The 24,932-nt window shown below is 39.0% G+C and overlaps 1 protein-coding gene across 2 annotated transcripts in view; it reads right to left on the bottom strand.

Moving 5' to 3' along the window:
• camta1a (calmodulin binding transcription activator 1a) overlaps positions 1-24,932 on the bottom strand; it is a 285,954-nt gene that overhangs the window by 234,714 nt on the left and 26,308 nt on the right. The gene's annotated exons all lie outside the window — the stretch shown is intronic.

Here is a 24,932-nt window from a genome sequence, read left to right as displayed (position 1 = left end):
CTGCAGTACACAGTGTATGAAATAGGGAGTTGTAATCCTTGGTAATAGATAGAAAAAAATCAATGAAAGGATGGTTGAATGGTCTATTATATAAAAGATGATGAAGAAGAAATGGGAGAATATAAAAAAGAAATTAAAGATGTTAGATTTATTTGTGTAACGCTAATGGCTGAAGAACAGTGGAGGTAACAGAGCAAAGAAAAGAGACAAGTGTGAAATAAAACAGGACATAAATAAATTAAGAGGATGCAACAGTTATAACGTTACAAACTGGAACAATTATAACAGTTAACAGAAAGGAAGGAAAATAAGGCGAGGAGACAGAAGCAAGAAGTTGACAGTTATGATAGATAATGGCAGTGATTATGATAGATAATGGCAAAAGGGTAAAATCAATCATAATGCACCAAATAAAAAATGAAATGATTACCAAGCTTATGCAGGAGGTCAGGGGTCAGAGGTCAAGTTCAATATAAACACGGAAACCATTATGGCGTCTGCGCGGATGTCTCTGGAAGAAATAAACAAGGAGTTGATGTAAGTACACTTCACTGTAAGTGCTGTTTAAGTCCCACATCTACTTGACAATATGTAGCACTCAAACATTAATGTGACACAATGCTGTAGTAAGCACTGATTCACAGCAGAGCACAAACCAGGGAAGCTCGGTTTCCTTAAGTGGTGGTGGGCTATTTCAGGCTTTAGTGAATCACAGCCACACTTATTCTGGCCCTTTAAAACAATAGGAGGCATCTTTTTATCATCCTATTACAGCGTTGTCGAGGCCATAAATTAAGTTTGCTCATTTCAAAACCTCTCAGCAAAATTAGGTAGACTAAGCAAGACACCAATGCGATGCTAACACATCACTCAGGCTTTATGTTTCATGCTTTTCATCCCCGCCCCTATTCCTACGCTTACACACAAAGCAAATTCTAAGCTTACACACTAGTAAAACAAACAGTGCGTTTGATTTTTTGTTCAACCCGGGAAAAAAAAAAGAATCCTATAGTAGCCTAGAAAACAATCTGTGAGGCTCCAGCACACCAAAGACAACAAAGGCATTACTCTTTGCCAAATAAAGAAAAACTACACAAATAGCTGTGCAGTCGAAGCAGAAAGTATTCATCTATTTAGGCTTCACATAAAATGCTTCACTTTTATTTATTTGATATTGTTTGTGTGAAGTGGATAAGGAATACACAGAATAAAAAATATTCTTGCAGATATTATTAAAATGTGCTGCTCTTGTTTTTTTTTTTTGTTTTTTTACATATTATGTTTGAACAAAATCAGTCTTTAAATATATTTTCACCTGTGTTCACCTCATCTATGTGCTGTCTGCATCTCCACACTCAGTGTAGTATGTAGTTTATGTTTTTCACTAGAGGATACAAAGACAATCCAGGTCCTGACATTTTGAAACAGAGACAATGCCCATTAAATGCCGGAATGCAAAAGATGTAATAACGCAGAACTGCAAATTTTACAGTGGAGCCCAATAAAACACCCACTAAAACACCATCTCATTTCTCAGTATAATAGGCTGATGACTCATTTTTAATTGAAGTCCAAGAAACTGTACTTCTCAGCTATTAAAACATAAACCTAAAGATCCACTGAGGAGGATCTGAGGGGCCAGAGGTCACATTTATCAGAGGAAAAAAGAAACAAGATAAATGGTTTTACAAAGAAGACACATGTTGCCAGGCCCTAGACAAAGCCTGAGCTTCAAATCCAAACAACATTAGATGTAAGACAATACAGTACATATTACACCCTAAGGCAACATATAAGTATTGAAACAAAAAGGGAAGTACCTTTCAACAACAGTTTTTTTTTCTTTATTTGTGTCTAGCACTTCAAGAGGATTATGCACAAACTCAAATAAATGCATTTTGAGATTCTCCTGTAGTGCTGTGAAATATGGAAAAAAGCCCAAGGGATGGGGAAATACTTCTAAAGGCTTCTGCATCTGTGTGTGATTAGTTCCACTACCTAAGATAAAGCATGCACAGCAAATGTAACCTCATCATAATCTATGTGTCACACAGGCACGGAAACACTCAACCAGAAAACAACAACAACTGCTGTATGGTATAGCCTACCACTGTGACAGCGCCAAGCGTAAACCATAGTCCTGCCTGTTTTCCACCCATCATTAATTGTCTGATCATTGTGGAACAGAAAACAGCACGGGTTTGAGCAGACGGGAGATCTCACAGGTATTAGCTGCTAATTGCCGTCAACCAAACAAGCAGCACTTTCTGTTGAAAACAATCTATATTAATTCTTCCTATTCTCCCCTGCAGAATGCACATTGGAACTTCTTGGGCGATAAGATAAATGCTTACACCATAATTACATCTAATTGTGCAAATAATTGCAAAGTTCTCGTGCCACCTATACCCACAATAAAAGAAAAGCAATCTATGTGGCTCTTGGCTGTGAAATTGAAACAGTCCCATTTCTCTATTCTCTGTCTTCTATTCATTTATTATCTAGCATTTGTATCTGCTTTGTAGTAAAAGCCAGATTTTGCAAAAGTGAGGGGAAGGGAAATGGAAGGAGGCTGATGACAGGGATTCATGGATGCTCTGAATGCAGACATGCTGTTCCACCGTCTCGCCTTTCCCAACAAAACATTTGAAAAGCTTCAAAGCCCAAAGCTTTGCGCTCTGGAATATGTCTTTTGATTATATCCAAGTCTCCTCTTTTTAAAGGATGAAAAAAAAGAAACAAACAAAACATCACCTGTAAATCGAGATAGCCTTTTGCAGAAGGTTTTTGGACCTAATCCCTTTCATTTCAGGTCAGTAAAATATTAGTGCTTTCTCACTGCTCTGATGGTCAAAGCACATTTCAAAGATTCTGTGTGCCTCTCCAGCAGAGGGAAGAGGAGAGAGAGGGGGGGGGGAGAGAGACAGGGCAGTGGGGAGCTCAGGCAATCCCCCATCTATTACAGGCGAACCAATCATCAAAGACAAATTACAGTACACTTCACTGGGATATGCTAATTCCAAATTAGATGCAAGTCATCAAAAGATCAGCATTGCAATATTTTGCATCTACAAATTGAAAATGTCTGCTTTCAGAGGAGGCTTTAATACCTATATATTTTTGCGGAAAAAAACATGAACCACATCCAGGCCCACAGCATGCATGTACATTAAGATACATTTCAATACAGCAAAATGTTTTTGCATTGATTGAGATATTGTGGATGAAAATAGAAGTAGTGATGTCCAAGCTGTGGTTTTGGTGAAAGAAGGGCAGTCAATCATCGCCAAAAAAATTATATGTTAAAGCAAAAAACGTGTCTACTGCCAGTTTCACATTTTCATGGCTGCCTTAGTGTCTGTCTTGTTTTGTTTCCCGTGTCATGACATGGCATTCCTACAACAAAGGAGGCAGAAGAAATATCGTAGAGGCATTATCTAAAACACATTTTAGTGTCATCCCTTCACTTAAGTATAATGTATGTTCTCAATCCCTGTTTTGGGTTGCTTGCGAGATCAGAGAGGCATATAAATGTATCGATTTTTTTCTGTTTGTGTCGGTAAGCTCAGTGTAATTTCTGCTTTGGACCTCAGTTTGGCTAAAAAAAGAGCTGCGTTAGTAGATGTCCTTTTTTATATACACAAGTAAAAGTGGTTTATTTCCCCTGGACATTTAAGGTTGGATAAATAAATCTGGGAATTTGCACTGAGGAATTTTGTGCCACACTTTCTTGGTCCCTAACTATGCTTCAGTTAAATCAGATTATAATTAGATTGTTGTTGTGGGATTGATTGTTGTGCAAAAGGTATTTCTGCAACCATTGTAGTTAACATGCTGTGGACTTTATGTTTTTTAGATCATTGTTATTTTCTGTAATCTATTCTTGTATTAATTTGTAAACACTTTTTGTGATGACTATTTTTCTATACTCTATCTGCACATGCTTGCCCACTTGAGAATAAACAAATAACAAGAACATCTAAATTTAGTCACACTGCAAAACAGCCTCTCTCAGTTCCTTTTGTTCGGCAAAATGTTGATTACAATCTGAACAAAGTGTTCTCTGTTTTGCAAAGCATCTAACGGCAGGTATTATAGTGCATATTCATATTGTAATTTCCGTTATAAACACATCAAGGGCTCATTTTTGCTTGTGTTATAAGTCTATGCTTGCTTGGTATGCTGTTGATTTGTGGAATAGTGCTTTTCAAAGGCGATGTTAATTGCATCCTTGCACATCATCAACAGTGTGATAAAAATGAACATATACAGATAAAGGTCCTCTCTCTACACAGACAACAAAGTGTTAGTGGCAGACAGCCACCTGAAGTTGCAGGCTGCTCTGCAAAGCGTTCTCACACAATGTCCTCTGCTCGGCATCCTTAATCAGTGTACATGGCCAAGAAGTAGACCCACACATACTGTAGCGTCACGTAAAACCACAAAGACGTTGGTATAAAGACTGTTTGCAACCTTAACACCAAGGTATGATAACTGTCTCCAGGCTGTAACTTCATATTTAGGTTGCAGACATGAGAGTGGTATGGATTTTCTCATCTAGCTCTCGGCAAGAAAGATAATAAGCATATTTCCCAAAATGTGAAACTATTCCTTTAAAGCTGAATTTAATAGGCAGTCCAAAAGTAGACAATGCACACATGCTTTTCTGCTTTAGATCTAAGAAAAGAATCAAATCTAAGTATGTTTCATGAGCAATACAATAGATATTCAGACTTCTGAATGAAAAGATATTGATCTGTAAGGCTAGCTCCTCTGATCAGTATAGATACCACTGTCTCTCATCATTGTTCTGCCGAGGTTTCCATCGCTGATTTGAGGAGAAAGACTGCCAAAATGCAGTTAGTTTAAACAATAGAAACACAGACAGACAATTACCCAGGTCTTGAGGGAGTCAGACTAAAGAGCTGGTCAATATTTCTGTGCAACATATGCATCAAAATGGCTGGGTCAGCTCCAGCATCTTGCTGCTCACTCTGTTCTCTCCCTTTTAAGTGCCTCTTCTCCCAATCTCTGTCCGAGGGGAGTACAATTGCCACATCACCGAGGTGTGAATGCGCTGATGAATTTACCCTTTACGTCTGACACTTGATAGGTAAAAGCACGGCTTGTGTTCAGGAGCAATGAGCAGCGCATTGACAATGTCAATATTTCTCTACAACATGCAGAGTAGGCATATAGACTAATGACAGACCAAGTATATCAGCAAATGAGTGCACAACAGGAGCAGAGGACTGGGGGGAATTAATAGCTCCAGCAACAAATGACCTGACAGGACAACTGCAAACACACAGACAGACAAAGAGGCTTGAAAACACACACACACAAAAGTACTTGTACACATTCACATACACACACACACTCATACACAAAACCACAGAGTAATGTTTCCTTAAAAACAACAACAACAACAGAGGACGGTAAGATATACCGACAGCATGAATGTTGCCTGCATGTCACTAGTGGTAACGTGAAAGTATGAGCAAATATTTCAGTACCCATGTTGCTGTATTTCAAAGGCTCCTGCATTAATAGTGTTGTGGAAAAGAAACCAAAGTCCTCTGTGACTTTCTTCAACGGAGGCCTACTTTATTTAAGGGATTTGTGGTCAGGTAAACAGATTTTTTATTTCTTCTGTTCTTCAATAGAAAAATCCCTGACTGACGCCTCATTTGATGCCCCCCCGACACCCTCCACCTCTCAGTTCTCATACTCCCACACCCTCCATCCTCCAGCATAAGGCTTATCATGAAAGCACAACAAGGATATATTGTCAAGGATTCTTTTAGGTAGCCCTGATTGAAGAGGCCGACTTTTATTCTCTCAAGTACACCCTTCCTCTTTTCCCTCTGCCATGGTACACAAGGGTACCATTATGGTGGCTGTGGACTTCATCCATTCATCATTCTTCTCACCTATGAAGCAAAACACAAATATATCAAGTATAGCTGCCCTCCCTCTTCCCTAAATCACGCTTTGTTCTGTGGTGTGTAAAGGAAACTGCCTCAGCTTTGGACATCAACACCCAGCGAGCCAAAGGACGGGGTGCAGGAGGAGAGTTTCAGTTTTGGCACAGCACAGTTTGAATTTGAAAAATGAAAGAAAAACAACCAAAAAGCTTTTATAAAAATGTAAATAACTTTATGTTCATGAATTATTAGAGTGTATTACTATTGCGATCTAAAATAAGTTGGAGATTTAGAGTATTTGTTTTTAAGCCGGACATAAAACACATCTTTTAACCTGTGGTTAAAATGGGTTTCACATGTTTGACATTTTTTGGGCTCTGCTGTGGTGAGAAAAAAAAGTCTCATTAGGAAAGAAGCAATTCCCTCAATCCAGGTGGTTAATGATTGTGTTCCATGTAGATATTATCACAAATGAGCCTATCCAAACAGCTTGCAGCTGGTTAAAGCTCTGTTGTGTCCTCTACGGCTTTCACAGGGTTTTAGCCTTGAGTGTGTTTGTGCTTTGAAAGTTCGTAGGTGATATCATGATTGATTATAATAAATGTAGGCAATTACAGGGAAAATCACAGGCCACATATTTCACGCAATGACTGAAAAGAGATTGGAAAAATAAATATCACTATCCTCTGAGCAATGCATTTCTTTAAAACGGTATGTATCGGTACTTGCCAACCATGGAGAGTCAGTATGCAGGCTAGGAATGCCTGTAATGAGCCAAGCGTGTTACCAATCCAGCAGGTTGATAAGTAGGCAGTTACTAGCACAGAAATGCTAACAACAAGTAGAAGGCCAGCTTCTCATTTACCTTCTGTGAGTAACTTGTTTTGGGGAAAATGTTGGATTTCTCTCCGCCATCATTACAAACCAAAATCAGCCTTCAAAGAAAGAAAAATAACAATTTTTTGAGGTTTATTGCCAATTAAGTATGAAATTCTTCAATATTTCAAATTATTATTATAATAATATTTAATAAATATAAATAACTTTTTGTTCATTCATTATCTCCAAGGTTGGTTTAGCTTCTTCATAACTCACAACTAATATCACGGCTCCTTGTGCATCAGTACAAGGCTGCTTTGGATTTACCTCAGCTGGACACCTTGTACTACTAGATGGCACACGACTGGTTTGCATACTGTATGTAGGAGAGTTAATTGTGTTGGGATTATTTGCCAATTATTCATTACACAAGCTATTTCTCTTGCATTATTCATCTTCCAACAGGATCTGGGGCATGTTTTAATCATACTAAATGCAGATTGACAGTGCTGTGTCACCACTACTTTCGACTGAAAAGCAAAAAAGCCTGCCCATCTATTTTCAGTGTCACACATTTTAAAACTTCAACAGATTAAAACATGTCCATTCACTGGCATTTTAATGAAAGTTCGATGTTTACATGTTTTCTTTTTGTTTTTGTGATGAGGTTGCAAAATGCCAACAGAAACGGGCAGCCTAGATTCAGAGGCATGTTTGACTGCTGTAGATGTAGCTATGATATGTTCAGGCATCACAGTAGGGGGGTCTGCACATTTAATCTCTAAGGAGGGGGAGAGGGTGAAGATCAGAAAGCAGAGAGAAGGTATCCTCTCGAAGACACAGACCCATGCCATGGCACAGCTCCTGTCCTGTACTGAAGCTGTCACTATTGGTGTCTGGGGCCATGAGGCAGGCAATTTTAGCGTTGTGGTGTGAATCGATACCCAATCACATCACGTTCGCAGGCAGCATATCAACCTAAAGAGGCCGTAGTGCAATTTACAGCATATTGTTTTTGGCCCTGAGAGCAAACCGGCACTAGGAGCAATAGAAGCATCATGGCAGAGCAAGACAAGGCCTTGTCACGGCCATAACGGCCTTATCTCTGGTCACAGAAGTACTCATATTAAACACTAGAGCCAAGGAGGGCTCGGAAACACACAGAGTGCATGATGCAACCGCTGTTTAATTTCAACTGTGGAATCCAATATGGCGGCTTGCATTGGTTTAATAGAGGAATTCTCGTCTTAACAAACTCTAGTTGGAGTCTTTCTACCAGTCGGTCCCTGTCAAGTACTTGAATATGCTGTCTATAATGGTAGTAGTTGTGTTTTCCATTTGTTTATCCATGGAAGATAAAGATTTCAAATGATTGAAGCTAACTATAAAGAAGGAATCTCTGTCCGTCTGTCTGTCTGTCCGTATGTCCTTCACATATCTCAAGAACCCTTAATCAAATCTACCTCACACTTTGCAGATGTGTTGCTGAGGACCCAAGGAATCTCATGCATCTCTCATTGGTTGCTGTGGTCCGATTTGGAAAGTACAGATGTAATCATCCTGATTTTAAGTCATCAATATCAAACATGTTTGATCTGATCAGGACGGCTATGATGAGTATGTGAGTAGTTCAGGAGGTTTAAGACTGGATCTGTAAACTCCTCACACTACCAGATAATTTATGTAGAACAGCATGTTTTAAGAATAAACAAGAATAAACATTGCTCTACGGATATCATTTATCTGTAAATATCATGTATATGCATGCACTGTATATACGTATGTAAATGTATATGATATTTACTTATGGTTATGAAGTGATGTCTGAATATAATAACAGGAATGAGAGTGAGCCAGCGAGGCGAAAAAATGCAGGTGGGATTTGAAGAATCAAACTCCAGGGGGTGTGACAGACTCATTATTTAGAATAAAAAAACATAATGTTTGTTTTCCTCCAACTCACATCTTGTCATGCCAACAAGTGGTTTCCATACACACCTGCAATCATTACCTTCACACAGCAGGGTTGCCACAGTGGAACACACTGCCACGCTGTGAGCATGGTGTGTTGCATGGATTAGAGTAGAGAGCCACAAGGTTTTCTCTTGGAGAACAAAAACTGAATGGGCTTAGAGGAGACTAATAACAATGCAAAATATACTTTATCTCCTATGTACATACTGTGTGCACCATACAATCTTACAGGAAATTGTATTGAAAGTGACACTGATGAGAATAAAAGCAGTGAAAAGCAATTGCAATGTGATCAAGCTGATAAACCATTTAATTAGTTCCATGCCTCACAGTTCCATGCCTCCCTTTTTAACCATATAGGAAGAACAACATACTGTATATAGGTAGGAAATTCAGAACAGGAGAGCAATGTTACACGTGATATTTTGTATAATATACATAGCAGGTCTGATGTTCTTGTACTGTAGAAGCATGTTTCTTTATTGTTCACATTACACTAAGCGCAGGTGTTGAGGTGACTTTTGTCTGCGTAGGTACTTGAGTGGCTTACATGGAGGTGGTCCAGTGTTCAATCACTAATCTGATCTGGACGGCACAACAGGAAACGGGGCCATTAGAGGTAGAAATGAAAGACATATCACTACAGTTTGACTGATGTGGCTATTCCCCAGAGAGAATAAGCCACTACTTCACTTTCAACAACTGCAGCTGACACAATATGATGTACCTGAGATGGTTGTTATGGCTACGTAATTCTCTTAAAATGATGCTTTTATTCAGTGCAAAACCAACTGAAGCAAGTCAAGGGCAAAGCTGCTAAAGCATCTCCCCGCACAGCTCAGACAAATATGCTTGCTATATAATACAGCTTTGAGCATGCTCTCTGAATTCTCTTTTAAAATGCAGTCGTGACGAAGGTGTATTCGTGTTTGGTTTGAGATTTATTATTTATTGAGAATAAATCTATTCCAGTTAGGGTAGGTTTTGGAATCTGTCCTGTCCAGAGCTGCAACTAATCATTATTAATGTGCCAATCATTTTTTCAATTAATCGATTAAGCCTTTGGTATTTAAAATGTTAGAAAACGGTCAAAAAGTGTACCACAATTTCCTAGGTCTGAGGTGACATCTTCAAATCGTTCAGGTCATACCAACAAAACAGAGAAGCTGAAACTTGATTTTTTGAATTGAATTGAAGTATGGAAGGTTATAAAAAATAGGATGAAGGACTAATTAACCACTGAATGCACATCTCCTGCTACTGAACACTGGTAAATTCATTTTCTGCTTGTTTTAAGTCTGTTGCATGTTCCTTTATGTGAAACTTTTTATGCTGCTGTTTTGGCCAGGACTCCCTTGTTAACGAGATTATGAATCTAAATGGGAATATTCCTGGTAAAATAAAGATTAAATAAAATAAACAAAAAAAAATGGAACCAGATTGAATGTTTTTGCTTGAAATGGACTTGAAAGTATCAACAAATAATCACAATAGTTGCTGAGTAGTATTCAGCTAAAGGAATTGTTGATTATTCATTACTTATCTTCCTTTATCTCCGTTGAGCGGGATCCAAAGATGGATTTACACATGGACACAAGGACAAATCCTAGAAAGTCTTCGTCCTTTGTTAAACATTTATTAAATGGACACTGTGGTGCCTGTCACTGCTAACGCCCACTGATGGCCTCGGGAGGATGCAGACAAAAACATGAATCTGCCAGTACACGTGGAGTCACACCAGTCACTTCTTTTCACATTTGAAGCTTCACTCTGTCTATCGCCCAAAGAACCTATATCAGACAATGCAACCAGCAGGAGTCACTAATGCAGCAATAAATACGTTATTGCACCTGCCAGCTCTGATAATTGTGCTCTCATGTGGCACTCTGATCCAGGGTGTCGAGCAAGTGCTTTTATCCCTGTGCTCCTGAATACCTTTAATTTTTTGCATCAAAGTAACAATATAATAGCTGTTAAATTCACGACGACCCTTTACTGCACCTCTCATCCCACGTTGCACACACAGGTTCACAGAACAATAATATACCAGGACTTATTACATTAAATGGAAATTATTCCACCCATCCTTATTATTTTGATATCAAATGAGGGCGTGCAAGAAATAAAATATTCATGGGTATCTTTCCAATTTCGTAACTTAAGTACTGTATGTAGGTTTACAATTGAATTTATGAAGTAAAGAAAATCATTTGACCACGTTTTGAGTTCAAATCAAAAAACAAAATAATACAATGTGAATTACTGCTCTGATTTAATTCCATTTGACTTTCTCTTAATCGAAAAAGTCACTATAATACAGGTTAGGGCTGCACGATGTGGTAAAAAAAAATTAAATTGCAATTATTATTATTATGCAATATGATTCACAATTAGTTGAAATGACCATTTTTTGCATCAAATTTTCATTTTCACTCAAAACAAACTTGTTTTTGTGCATCTGGACAAAAAGATTTTTAGGCCAGGGCTTCTCTGCAGCACAACAGATTGTAATGCTGTTTTTTTACACGTTTTACCTTCAATAAAAAACTTCAGCTGGCCGTTTTGCGATTCCGATAAGATTTCGATTAATTGTGCAGCCCTAATACGAGTAATCTTAGAAAGATGGGTGTACATGTAAGTACTGGGAGGAGGGATCAGTTTCTGGATTCTCACATTTCCATTCATAGATAACAACAGCTTATACCTCCACACTGATTAGATGCTGTCAGTCCTCTATTTGAATTGCAATTAATATATTATGTACACTAGTGCACATAGTACGTGACAGGCGAAGACAACCCGCTAGTAAATCCAAATGGTATTTCAGGATTTCCACAAATGGCCCCAACTTTATCACAATTTAACAGAACATCCCTCATTTACCATTAAGGATGTTCTCCACACTTTGATCAGTGATCATATAAGACACATAAATGTGAATTTTTCATCATATTCTCACGCAGAGTATATTAATCAGCAGTGCATCCCTTGCCCACCAGACCTCATCCATATTCCTGCAGGCTTATTGCAAGAGAAGCCGGTGGTGATAAAGCACGATCGATATGCAGAGCTGGTAAAAACACAGCAAGTACAACAGCATGGCACAAAGGCTATGACTAGAGAGGACAGGAGAGTGAGAGAAAGATGCCCAGTAAGCTGAGTTTAAAAATCATCGTCCAGAGCATGTTAACAAAAGGAAAGAGAGTGAGGCTTCCTCAGCTTTTAGTTAAAGGAAGAATGAAATGTACATATGACACACTGTAGGCTTAAGGAAGTTATAGATACTGTTATATTGATTCTGTCATGTCATCTTCTTTACCAGCTGTTTTGGAGGTACAAATATTAATTTTCAAGGAAGATTTAAAGGTAAGTAAGCAAGACCTCACTACTTTAAGTGCCAGAAGGTGTTTTAAAAAATACTGTATTAGTAACTCTTGAGGCACCATATTTTCCTTTTTATATTAACACAGAGCAAAAACTGTTCTGCAGTTCATAGGTGCAAAGATTTTTTGTCTGCACCAGTCTAGCTGTACTATAACTTGGGACACAGTGCCTTTAAACCTTTTTGACAGGTAAACCTGGGAAGGCATCAAAGATTTTCTCTCTTTGGCATATCTCAAAACTGCCACAGAGAATTGAGTGACAACTTTATTTCTCATCTGTTACATAAATCAAGGAAATAACTGTGAAAGTCAGCTCTACAAACTAAGATATTCCCCGTGCTTTCTAAGCTTCGAAGGATTTCTTTAACAAAGTTTCACACAGGAGCGAGAGAAAAAGTAATTTCTTTGACAGGCAGACATTATGTGATAGAGGAGACTTTTCACTGCATTAAAGAATGGGGCTCCAAACAACAAAGAGAAGGTAGCTGTTTAAAAGGCCAATTTTCCAGTCCACATTGTCATTGTCACACTCTTAACTCCAAAGGCAGACATGCACTCTGGCATCAAAGGCCATTGATTTTCTAATCAAGAGCAAATGATGATTAAGGCATATCTGCCCCCTTATCTTTCCGTTTAAAATCCTCCTTTCTGGATTCAATTTGACTTTGGCTGTTTTGCCGCTGAGGGGGAATCAGGACAGTCAAAGACAGAAGCACCTTGTAGAGACAACGGGCGGTGTCATGAATGATTAGTGGAACAGAAAATGATCACCCATCCTCCCTCTCCCTGGGTCAGCGAAGGCTTGCATTGTTGCCATGCCTTTTTATCAATAGACATGGAAGCTGATATGTTAATCGATAAACTTCTCATTCGACACATATTAAACTGAAAGTTTGCTGCGATTGAACAAGTAGTGCCAGAGGCATGAGGCAAAGCTATTCCTCTTTCCTGACTGAAGCAGCTTTACAAAAATGTAAACATGGAGCTGAGCTAGTTCACCCACTAGTGCTGTACAGACTCCCTCCTCAATACTCTCTTAAATTCCCAGGCAGGGTAGCAATAAACAATGTTAAAAAGGTTGGGCAATGAAACCTCCATCTCTTCTACCTTGATAACATTAAGAAGTAATACCACAAAGCAGGGCTGACTCACCCTAAGGGTGCACATGCTCATTTCTTAGCAGACTTCAATTATCCCAAATTTCTCCCCTGGTCTTCCTATGTATATGTTTAGCCTTTGTCATACACCTGCCTCAGGATGAGGGATTAACTTCCACCCCTCTCTCTAAGCTTGGTTTGGACTTTAGGTTTAACCGTCCTTCAGGACCAGCCGGGAGCTCAGCTTAACAATGAAGCCCAAGCCCCTCATCTCCTTGCTGTCTCTCTTTCACTCACCCTCTATTTCCTCATTCCAACTCAGACCATAACCAATTCGCTGGGGGGGATAAGAATCAAAGACAGATGGACATCATCAGTCCCTGACCTTCAGGCAATGCCAATTCAACAATGCAATGTGTTGTGTTGTTAAAAGTATAGTACTACTGGTGATGAAATAAACAGGAAGACACATAGTATAGACAGACAGACAGATATATATTATAGAACATGCAGTTCCCAATACATTTGATGAATAGGGGTCATTGTGTTACAGCTGTTTATGCTAATTACTCCAGTTTAATGAGTTATGACTCCAGGTGTAATTCTCTCGTACAGCCAAATAATAAGAAGCAAGGACACTAATTTCCAGAATTCATCATTTCCATCTAACAACTTCCCAGTGTTCATCAGAGCCCAACAACACTACCTTATTGTAATTGGAGGGTCGTTCATGGAGGATTTCATTCTCTCAGATGTATTCATCTAGTCCACTATTAGCACCTCACCCTCAAGCATCAATATCTGTGATGTCACTCTACCTGAAGTGATTGTGAGCAGGGCGTCGTGACAGAGATGAGAGAATTGTGGGACGCCTTTTGTTGCACAGCAAGAGCTGACTCGTGAAAGAGGAAATAGCAGGCCGCTGTTGGGTGCACAAAGTCCTCTGCAGACAGATGGGACAACAGAGAACTAGTTTCGTTCCCAATGTATTCGCCTCTCTTATGGATGCCAACATATGCTCAATGAGTTTTTTCTCTCATCGAGCCTCGACACAGGAGGATCTCACTAGCTGTTTTCATGTGATTGTCAAGCGAATTTGATGTGACATAAAAGAAAGTACAAATTAGATGTGTTTCCGTCAACTGGTCTGTGCAAAACTAGGCTATGCAATGCGCATTCTATATCAGGAGGCTGCCAAGCCAATGACAGTGTGAGGCATGATACCGCTGGATATTTTTAAGGAGACCTAATTTCCAGTTGTGTGTGGCGACTTAAACCTGATATTGTTGAGAAGAAGTCGTGACATTGCCAGTTGTGTTTGTGACGACTAAAGCATGATCTTTTCCTAAACCTGACCGAGTGGTTTTTGGCAGTTAACCTAACCAGACCATAAGCACATTGTGTCAAAACATAAAATAGAAATTCAACCTAAAGAAACGTTACGCTGCAACATAAAGAAATGTAAAGTTTCAACATATCCGTGGTTTGCAGAAACGTACCATGCCATCATTTATTCTGGAGATTGGGTTGCAGACAGGATTGATGGTCCAAAAGTCTGAATATACATGCCCCTCCTTTTACAAGTATTCTAATTATCAGCATATCTAACTTATGACTTTAACTCAGTAAAATGAAAGTATTAAAAGCATGGTCAGGCTGGTTATTTTGCCTTTTTGCTGGATATGAAGCTCTGTCATTTCCATCATCAGATTGCTGAACTATTACCAGTCCCCCATGATTACCTCTACCTGTCCTTATCAGCTGAACACCATGTACCCATGTAACCTCCTGTTCGCTGTGGCTAGATTTGTGTTTTCTTATGGAGAGGTTTCTGTAGATTTTAACCTTAATCCTATCAGCTAATGTGAAGGCACTGATCCGCACCTGTCTTGAAGGTTATCTGTGCATGTTTCACACCCACAGGCATTCATTATTTACATAGCTGCTCCCCCGAGGCACCAGCCACCACAGGAAGTGTAGATGGGAAATCTACCTCCCGATCTGCCAGCGACACATCCATATCTATACTGCATGGCTCACTGACTTAGGAGGATGCAGTGTCAGGATTATCATTCGTTCCCTGGAAACTTCATCATCGTCGGCACAAGCAGCTGTGGCTGTGTCATCATGCAGCCGTGTTTGCCTTTTAAATCAAGAGTTCGCCAACACTGAAGCCTCAAGGGAGCCTTTTTTTTTTTTTTCAGAACAACCAAACAAATCAGAATGTAACAACGTTAACACTAACAGCACTCATTAAGCAGCAGTCTTGAGGATCATTACCTATAAGAAGAAGACTTTCCTCCCAGGAAAAAATAACTACAGCATCACTTGTTCCAGCAAATCCCAAAAAACAACATATAAGAGACAAAGACCTCAAGCAGCCACAGGAATTATGATTCCTGCAGGAGCAAGGAAGAAATAGTGTGACTTCATTGATGAGCCATAAAGTCCACAGATAGATGGATGAGACAGCAAAACATTGGACTGTCAGGAAAAGGCTGATTATTTTCCATTTCGTCAGCTCATGGTTATGAAAATCCCCTCAACTTAAAGATATTATATGTAACATCTGCGCACTAAATTAAATTGTTCAAACCCTGGGAAGTATATATTTTACTAAAGATAACGGTGCATTTAATTTGGTAGCCTGTCACGTCAGAGAATGAGGTACAGTAGGAACTCGGGAAACATGACGAAACGTAACCAGAATAAATTTTTTGTTCATTACCTTTTCTGTGAACATTTCTGCCTGAGTCACGTCAGATTTTCAGATGCATTGGTGGTTGTTTAACAATGAAGACAAAAGCTCAAATGATCCAACGCTAATTCACCATGTCATCAGTGGGAATAAGCAGCATTTAACTAAATTTTAATTTCAATTTTTTAAGCTTACCAAAACCTTGACCATAGTGCTGTCCTATCAGGAAACACATACATTTTTCTAACAGTGATTTGTAACCATTTTGGAAGACACTAACAAGAAAAGTTTTGTTGGTACAGCAACAGTCCAGAAAACGCCTTTATGCATCATTTTGAGGGCATGCAGAAAAAGATCATTTTCAATTTAATTTGGAAGACTTGCAGATAGAAAGACTTCAATTATCATAAAATAAAATAAGGAAATTAATAATTTATGTAGGCTCTAAATTCAACTCTAATTTGTGGATGTCTTGGACGTCGAAACTCATCATGCTATTCATCTCCTGGAGAGAGGAACAGACCGAGAGGATTTCAGCAGCAGTGTTTTGAATGCTATATAAGCTAATAATGCTTGTTTAAGTTAATATCTAAATCAGTCTTTCATCTAGCATCCACACAGCCATGTGGATTATGATAAATGTAACAGCATTTAGATGCAGCGATTTCACAGTCTTATCCCATAACCCCCTGGATAATTAATTCTAATGATACTTTATCTGCGACACCCATCACGATAAACATCAATGCACAAACCTACTCACATGAATGTGCTATTGAGCGTAACAATGACCTTTCCAGACCCCCCGGACCTCTCAAGACATGTGTGAAAAACAGTCTGAACACTCACGCCAGCCCTTTAGTGTGCAGGGCTGATTTGATATAAGCGTGACAGGGGTATTTATAGAGCAGCATAGAGCCTTACTCTCCCCTCCTTTCTACACCGCGAGCCCATTCCAGCCCAGACACTTTTGGCAGCCCTGCTCACTCACTGGAAAAGCCATCATGTCAGCACACTGGCAGCAGATAGCATGTTGTGCTAACAGGTTTGTGGGTCCACTCGCAGGAGCTCGATGTAGTTCATTATGCAGTGACACTATACATTTATTCTTTGATGCCTTATTTCGCAGCACCAAGACAATCTATATTAAAATGTCACTGTTTTTTTGCTTTTCTTCGACCTAATACAGACGTTAGCTTTTTTGCCACAGTCTGATATCTAAAGCTTCCATCTGCAAACTTGTGACTATACATGGTGATGCAATCTTGAAAAACATTGAAGAAGTAGTGAGGGAAGTATTATGTTTATGCGGAAAGTATTATGTTTATGCAGATTTTGTTTGGGCCCTATGGAACTCTCTCCCCAAACACACTGTACCGATCCATCCACATTCAAATCACAAATCAAAACTCAACTTTTCAGAGCTGCTTTTTATCGCTGATTGACGTTTTTCATGTATATGTTCACTGTTTTTTCCTCTAAAATGATATAAAGTGTCTTGAGAAACATTAAAGCGCCATATAAATGAAATGTGTTATTATTGGGGCTGTCAAGGGATTAAAAAAATAGTCAAATTAATTACATGCTTTATGATTTATTAATCTAAATTAATACATACCTAATATATGCAATGAGAAGCATTTAAAAATATTAATAATAACCCCTTGTCCTCTTCCTCTGAAACTGGCCTGCAGTGCAATCCATTTTGCGCTTTGAGTTGGTTAATCTGTCAAAGACAGATTTACTCAGTTTGTATCTGAACGCCTGTTCCAGTGTGGGTTGCAAAGGTTGGTCTCTAACGCTAACTTTAGCATCAGGGGCTGAGCTAAGTCTGACCTCCTGAGTTCACTGCTATGTGTTTTGTGTTGAGGTGATATTTCAGTCTTGCAGTATACCGATGGTGAGAAAACTCCTATCCTTGTATTGTTTTAATGTAAATTCTACTCAGTAAGCTAAGCAACGTTTTTTCATCTGCTTCAATCACGTTTACAAAGCTACTGTGGAGCACGAAGGGAACATGTTTGGTGACGTATGGGGTCAAGAGGCATCATAGACCTTGATTAATGCATTATTTGTGATGCATTATTTTTTTTTATAATCAATTAGTCAAAATTAACGCATTCATTTGACAAGCCTAACTATTAGCATGATCACTTTCATTTAAATCACTTAATTTCAGACATATTTGCAAAAGCATCATGGTGCAAACTGTCTCTTGTGTCATTAATAACAGGATGCATGACATTATTAAAATGTGCTTAGGTTAGACTGCTATTTGTAATATGTGAAAAACATACGATTGAAATGTTATTTATATTTAAAACCTATGAATGATCTACAAAAAATAAACTGCACCGCATGTAAAAAAAACTATTTTCAAAGAAGCAAAAGAAGGATTTTATGTTCTCTAACATGTGGCAATTAAGTTGAACTGACTAAATCGTTAGAGCCTTGATATTACCTCAAAGGACTGCAGTGATGTTGATAGGGTCATTTATTACATTACTTTTTAAAATACATATTTATCTACAAAGCCTGAAGGAAAAAGAGAACAGCTTAGTTGAGTAAGTACAAATAATTAAATTCACTTCATTAAATTTCTCGTAAATAATCAAAAAAAAAAACAATTATTTCAAAAAGAGTTTTTGGTCAGGAGGTAATCTAAGGGCATATGAGCGACCTTGACCATTAGTAATGTGGATTATACAGCCCCACCCATCCAATGCAGCATGTTTATCATAACAAGCACTGGTTCAAACACCAAGGACTCCAGGAAACCGGTCTTCTGGATTTGGTCATTAAGATCAGCACATCATCATCATCAGACACACCAGCAGGGAGAGCGAAATAAATAAGTAAGAACCCCCCCGAGCAGATGTTTACATAAACATTATGTACAAATACATTATGTATTGCCCAGTGCCTTCACCGCTTCAACAGAATTCTCCATGAGGTTTCCAGGTGTTCCTTTATAGTACAGCGATACCCGGCTTTGATCAGCCTATCAGAACAATTCCCTCTTTCATCCTGGGGAATATGATTTGGTTAAAGAGAGATTTTGGATCAAGGTTCAGCCGGAGCCTGAGCACGTCCCGTCCTCTTGTTTAGTATTCATGCTGAGTGCGGTAATCTGGTGTTGCTTTACTAAAGTCATCGGCAACATCAATTTCTTATTAATACAGAGTGCAAATATCCACGAGGAGAGAGTTGAGCCTGAGCAAAACAGAAGTGTGAAGAGTGAGGGAAGAAATGAAAAACATGAATTTAAACTTGCTGTTGACCTCTAATTTACAACTCAGACTTCAAAGTTTGGATTTATACTTTTACTTAAGAATGTTATGTTCGTTTCTCCTTTGTTGAAAGCATGTCTAATGATATTTCACAAGAGAGATTTGACAAACGAATGACTGCAGGGCTAACTTTAAATATTACTCATACCATCAAAAGAAATGTTTAAAAACTGTCAGACCCAAAAAGAGAGTATAATGTTGTTTTTTTATTATTTAATTACTCAGATTTAAGATATAAAGCAAGCTTTCTGGCGTTAAACCTGCCACTAACAGTCTTAGCAAAAATCTATAGTTTGCTCTTGTAAATGAAAGCAATTTCGCTCTGCCAGCAACAGTAGTTTAAGCTCTTGTGTTGATTCAAGAGGCTGTGATTGGAGGCCCTGTGGCGATATAACGCTGGAGAACTGAGCAGGACAAACATAAATGTACAGTTTGGAAAATCAGTCTAATATGGGACAAACTGCTGTCTGAGGGTTTTCTTATCTTGCAGCAGAGTTGGATATATTGTGTCCGTCTAAGAGGAGGAAGTTTGGTTCTGAGATAAGAAAGACCAATCAGAAGCCAGCAGATGAAAGGTTTGATTCTGGGTATGAGCTGGTTCAGGTTTACAGTCAAAAACTGCACAGGTGTTATAGTCAGTGAAATGTCTCTACAGCAGAGTCGAGCCACAGATTCTTACAACAATGTCACGTGTGACGTTGTTAAATACACCTGTTTTTCTCATTAAGACGCATGCTTTGTCCCCTGAGAAATTAATTTCAATTCCTGGATTTGTCCCCTTATCTTCATTGGCACCAAAAGTTAGTGGGGTCTATTCTGGGCTAACCCCCATCCTCCATCCGAGTTTCATGAAAATCTGTAGTAGTTTTTGTGTAATCCTGCTGACAAACCAACCAACTAACAAACCAACAGACACCAGAGAACACATAACTTCTGTCAGGTTTAACACAAAGGGGCCCAAATGCAGACACTTGAAAACCAGGCAGGTTGAAAACTAAAAGAATAAAAAAAATCCAAATGCAAAACAACAGGCAGGCTAAAGGTAGTCAACAAAACGGATGTAGTCAAAAAACAAAACAAAGTACAAGCCAGAGTAACACGAGGAATCAGGAAGCAAAGGCAGGAAACACAGGACCAGAACAGACGAACCAACAAAGACTGAGGGGGAAACACTGGCTTAAATTCACAGGGGGTGATTAACTAATGAGGCACAGGTGCACACAGAAAAAAGGGTGAGACAACAGACAAAAGGAAGAAGTGGAAAGTGAAACATGACACTTGGGGAGAGAACTACAAAATAAAACAGGAAATAACCAAACCAAAAACTTAAACCATGACAACCTCCTTGGCAGGAGGTAATAAAAAATTCCACTTAAGAAATGTAGATACATGATTTGCTTTTTTCATGTGTGGATAAGAATTTCGTCATCTGGAAAACAATTCACAGTGTCTGACCTTGAAGTTTTAACCTCTTCCATAAAATGAGTCCTGTGTATGCATGCTGTTTTTTGAGTTTTTTGTGCGTGTGTATAAAGGGGATATGAAACATTGAACACCAGTTTCTATGCTTGATAAGGTTAATAAAGTTATTTTCCCCACTATTCTTTACTTCCTGTGGAGCACATCAATCTAACTTGGCAGGCCAAACTTGGTCTAGGCGCCACTGACTAAGTACGGTCTTAGCTCAAAACCTAAATTATTTAGCCAACGAGTCTGGTTGATAAATGTTGGCGGTGCAGGTCAATACATTACAGGGATGTGTGGTCCAACTCTTTGGTAGGATTTATTATGCATTGGGGGAGATAAAGGCCATTGATTGTCTCCAACAAGGTCACAATAAGGTCTCTTTCTCCACTGAGAGGGGTCTATCTCTTGTGGCAACAACTTTAGGCCACCATTTGGCGACACGACGCAATAAGGTTAATCAAATCTGTTGGAAGAAACTATGAACTGTCTCACGTCTACCAAGGATACAGAGCGATAATGGGCTGTATTTATACGAAGGGATATCTAACTCTTACATTATTCATGGGGCTGTGGTAAATGCGATGCCAGTGCTAATATAATATTGACCTAACCCCAACACTACACGGATGGCAATAGAGGCACATCCTAACACACACACACACACACACACACACACACTCACACATGAACACACATTGTGGAAAGTCTTACTGGAACATATCTCTTCCTCTTATGATCAATTCACATACTATACACGATACTTGGAAACTCAATATAGACGGTCTCCTTAAAGGTCACCGGAGTGACTGGACACAGAGAGAAAGAGAGTCATGTCCACAAAAAAACACCCTTTATCATCAGACATCAGAGCCGTACGATGAGATTGTTTTCGGTCAAGAAACAGTCAGGGGGGAGTTTTCTCTCCTTTTATTTGTTCTACAGTGTGGGCGGACAAGAATAAATGGAAATAAAACAGTGCTTGAATGGATTAATGGTTTATCAACCCGCACTTAATGAAGATGTGTGTGTCGCTGACTTTATTGTAAAGCGCGATCATCTCTCAAAGATAGCAGCGAAGCAGCAAAGACTGCACAGACTTAAAACAAGATCAGATTTGCATTTGAAGATATTTTTTTTTTCATTCTGGAGATATGTATGAAGCATCAGAAAAACTGTTGCAAGAAAACACACACATAAACATCAATAACTCCTGAGTCAACCAGCAAAGAAAACTGTCTTCTGATTTGAATAGGAGCAATTTGTGGCTAAGGAAAAAAAAGAGTTTCACTCAAATACTGAAGTGGTGAAAATGTGTTTGTATCTGAAACAAATGAATGAATTCAGTATAATACAGCCGAGTGAAAAGATTCAGGCGAAGACCACAAGCTGTGCGCCCATCCATCCACCCCACCCTCCTCTCTGCAAGTTTTTTTGCTTTTTTCTTCTTTGGAGCCAGGGAACCTAAATTATTCTGCAAAATAGCTACATCCAAACATTCTGCATACGAGACATAATTGCTCCAACATATTTTAGTCTATGTTACCGCTCTAAATTTGCAATGAGTTTTGTTTCACGCACGATTGGTTACACATAATATAACCCCAGAGTCAGTATGTGAAATGCAGACAGTTGTCCTATTGAGAAAAGCTAACAGGTCATGGGAGTAACACAGCCCAGCTGAAGCATTCATTCCTGCAGTCCAGAGGAGATTTCTAAGCATTTTCATTGTTAGATACCATCAAAGCATTTTCATTCCTTTCTACTTATAGTATATAAACATGACTTTGAAAAACATCCTGCAGTGGGAGAACAGCAGAGCCACTGTGGGTCCATGTTGCCTCATCAACAGAGATTTCAAAAGGCAGTGCAGAATTTCAATGGTGCCTCAAGGTTCTGCTAAAGGACAGGCGAAGGGAGTGGAAGAAAAGGGAGGGGAGGAGGACAGGTATTTATGGACTCTTGAAAAGACACTGTGTTGACACCTCAACCTTTTAGGCTCAAGCTGAAGAGCAAATGCGTCTGTCTTTCACCAAACAACAACCGGCATGAAGGGGTCAAACAACAATCTCCCAATGCATCACTGTATGAAGCTACAACTATTCTGATCCACGCGTCGTCTCCAGAAACGAAGGAAGAACATTCAATTACGCTGAAGAAAATCCAAAAGTACAAAGAGTAAAGATAAAAGGTTGAAAAAGACAGCTCAAACTAATGACACTGGTCAGAGAAGGTACTAAAAGCCACAGCTAAGCACATGCGAATCAGAGTGCTGTGTCAGACACATTGGCTATCTGTAATGTACATTCATTCAAATAGGTTTCAGGTTGGGTGCTTTACAAGCTCTGAAATATAGGGGATTAAACAAGCTGCATATCTTGGAGTCCTGCACTGGAACTATTTAATGTAAAAATCATGTCAATGATAATTCTTTTATTAAAAACTCTTTCATATTAATTGGAAGGTTTATGACATCTTTTTACTGCTATTTTTCCATTTGCTCTCTATGTTGCAGCAGAAACGATAAACTACAATTTGTACTATTCCTCCACTTTGTATCACCTCATCACAATCAACTCCCCTGCAGAAACTCCATAAACTTCCCCGGCCAGACTTATTTTCAAATAAGCTGCACAGATCACTCACAGAAGATAGAAAAATGCACTAGTAAAGAATCTAATCAAAGGAGAGCACGGAGCAATAAAATAAACACCTCAATCTGCTGTCACTCATCATTTCAGTGTCCACTTTCTTCAGCGTTTTGTATAATTCATTCCGTGAAACTGTTTTGTCCTCAGCTTTTATCAGATATATGCTTACTCTGGAAATGCAATGAAGCTAAGCTGTAAAGAAGCTAAGTTTTAGTCATTCAGGTGACAAAGGAAGAGCACCATGTGGATTCTATCATTTCTGTTCCACGTGCGACTTCAAAGAAGAAACGATCGTAAAAAAAAATAACAGAATAAATGACCTATCACTTTAAACAGCCATTAGAAGACAAACCCACTGAGAGCTTTCCTACTCTGCAACTTTATCCGTGCTAAAAAGGTTTTTAAGAACTTGCTCAGTCCTGGATCTGGGGCCTATGGGATGGATCATTATGTCCTTGTCAGCTTTATTTTTCAAATTCAGCCAGTTTTATTGATGTGTAAACATCTCGAAGAGAAAAGGGACTTCACATACTGCCCAGATGAACAAAGGGCTCAAGGACATCCAACCAAAAGGACGCCTGAATCCTACTGGACCAGGATCGTACGCATAGGCAGCTTTGATAAGAAAAAAACAATGAACTTATAGGGAATAACCTTTGATACGGTGATTCACTGAATAGCAAATACACTGTATAGCCATAAAGGTCAGGGTGACCTATGCGGGGATACTTTAACAAAGTAAGATATACATTTTAGCTATACCATCATAAGGCGAATGTTAAAATAAAAAGTACTATTTTAAAATGGTGAGGCTATTTTTTATAAAGGCTTTCAAATAATTATAATAAAGTTCCTTTAATATATCAATTACAAAACAGGATACAATTATCATATATCTGAAATTTTCTAGAAATTTAAAACTCAACTCATAAACATCTCTGCTTTGATGGGAACACCTTGTTATTCAGTCACCCTTGCCTCTATATGTAAAAGCCAGGTTTTATACAAGAGAAAATGACAGCACAGTCAGCTGTGCATCCACAGCCGTGTCAACCTGCCAAATGCTCAGGTTCCTCGTCTGCAAATTTAATAAATGCTTAACACATGCAGCAGGAGAGCTAAAAAAAAATACAAGATAGACAGTGTGTGTCTCCATTAAACACAGGATTCCTCAAAACTAGGTAGAACTATCAGCTTAACAGACACTTTGGTCTCGCAAAAAATGGTTACTGAAGACAATTAAGGGGGAACAAAAATGCAAGAAAATGCTTGCGTTTTAAGGCCGTCCCTGCTGCTTACAAACAAGGTCAATGATAGCCCTAGTTCTAGCTCCCCGTCTTTGACAATGAGAGAGAGTTTAATCAGATGAAGGCCTAATGCAGCAGGACTATAGAGGCAGTGCCATGCCTGGAGCTGTCCATCAGATAGAAAAGGGCATGATGGGCTGGGATCCAAACAGGCCCACAGAGAATCCCAGCCTGCTGTTGTTGCTGGCTCCTCATTCTCAAGGACCTTTAGAGATCAAAGACCAACACACAACAAGAGAGACAGCAAGCGAGAGACGGAGATAGAGAGAGATGGACCAAAGAAAGGGAGTAGGGTAAGCAGGAAGGATGCCATGAATCAGAA

Source organism: Pagrus pagrus (genome assembly GCF_965226575.1).
Source record: "Pagrus pagrus genome assembly, chromosome: 11".
Taxonomy (NCBI): domain Eukaryota; kingdom Metazoa; phylum Chordata; class Actinopteri; order Spariformes; family Sparidae; genus Pagrus; species Pagrus pagrus.
Note: the sequence above shows the minus strand (reverse complement) of the source record. Positions and strands in the feature narration are given on the sequence as shown.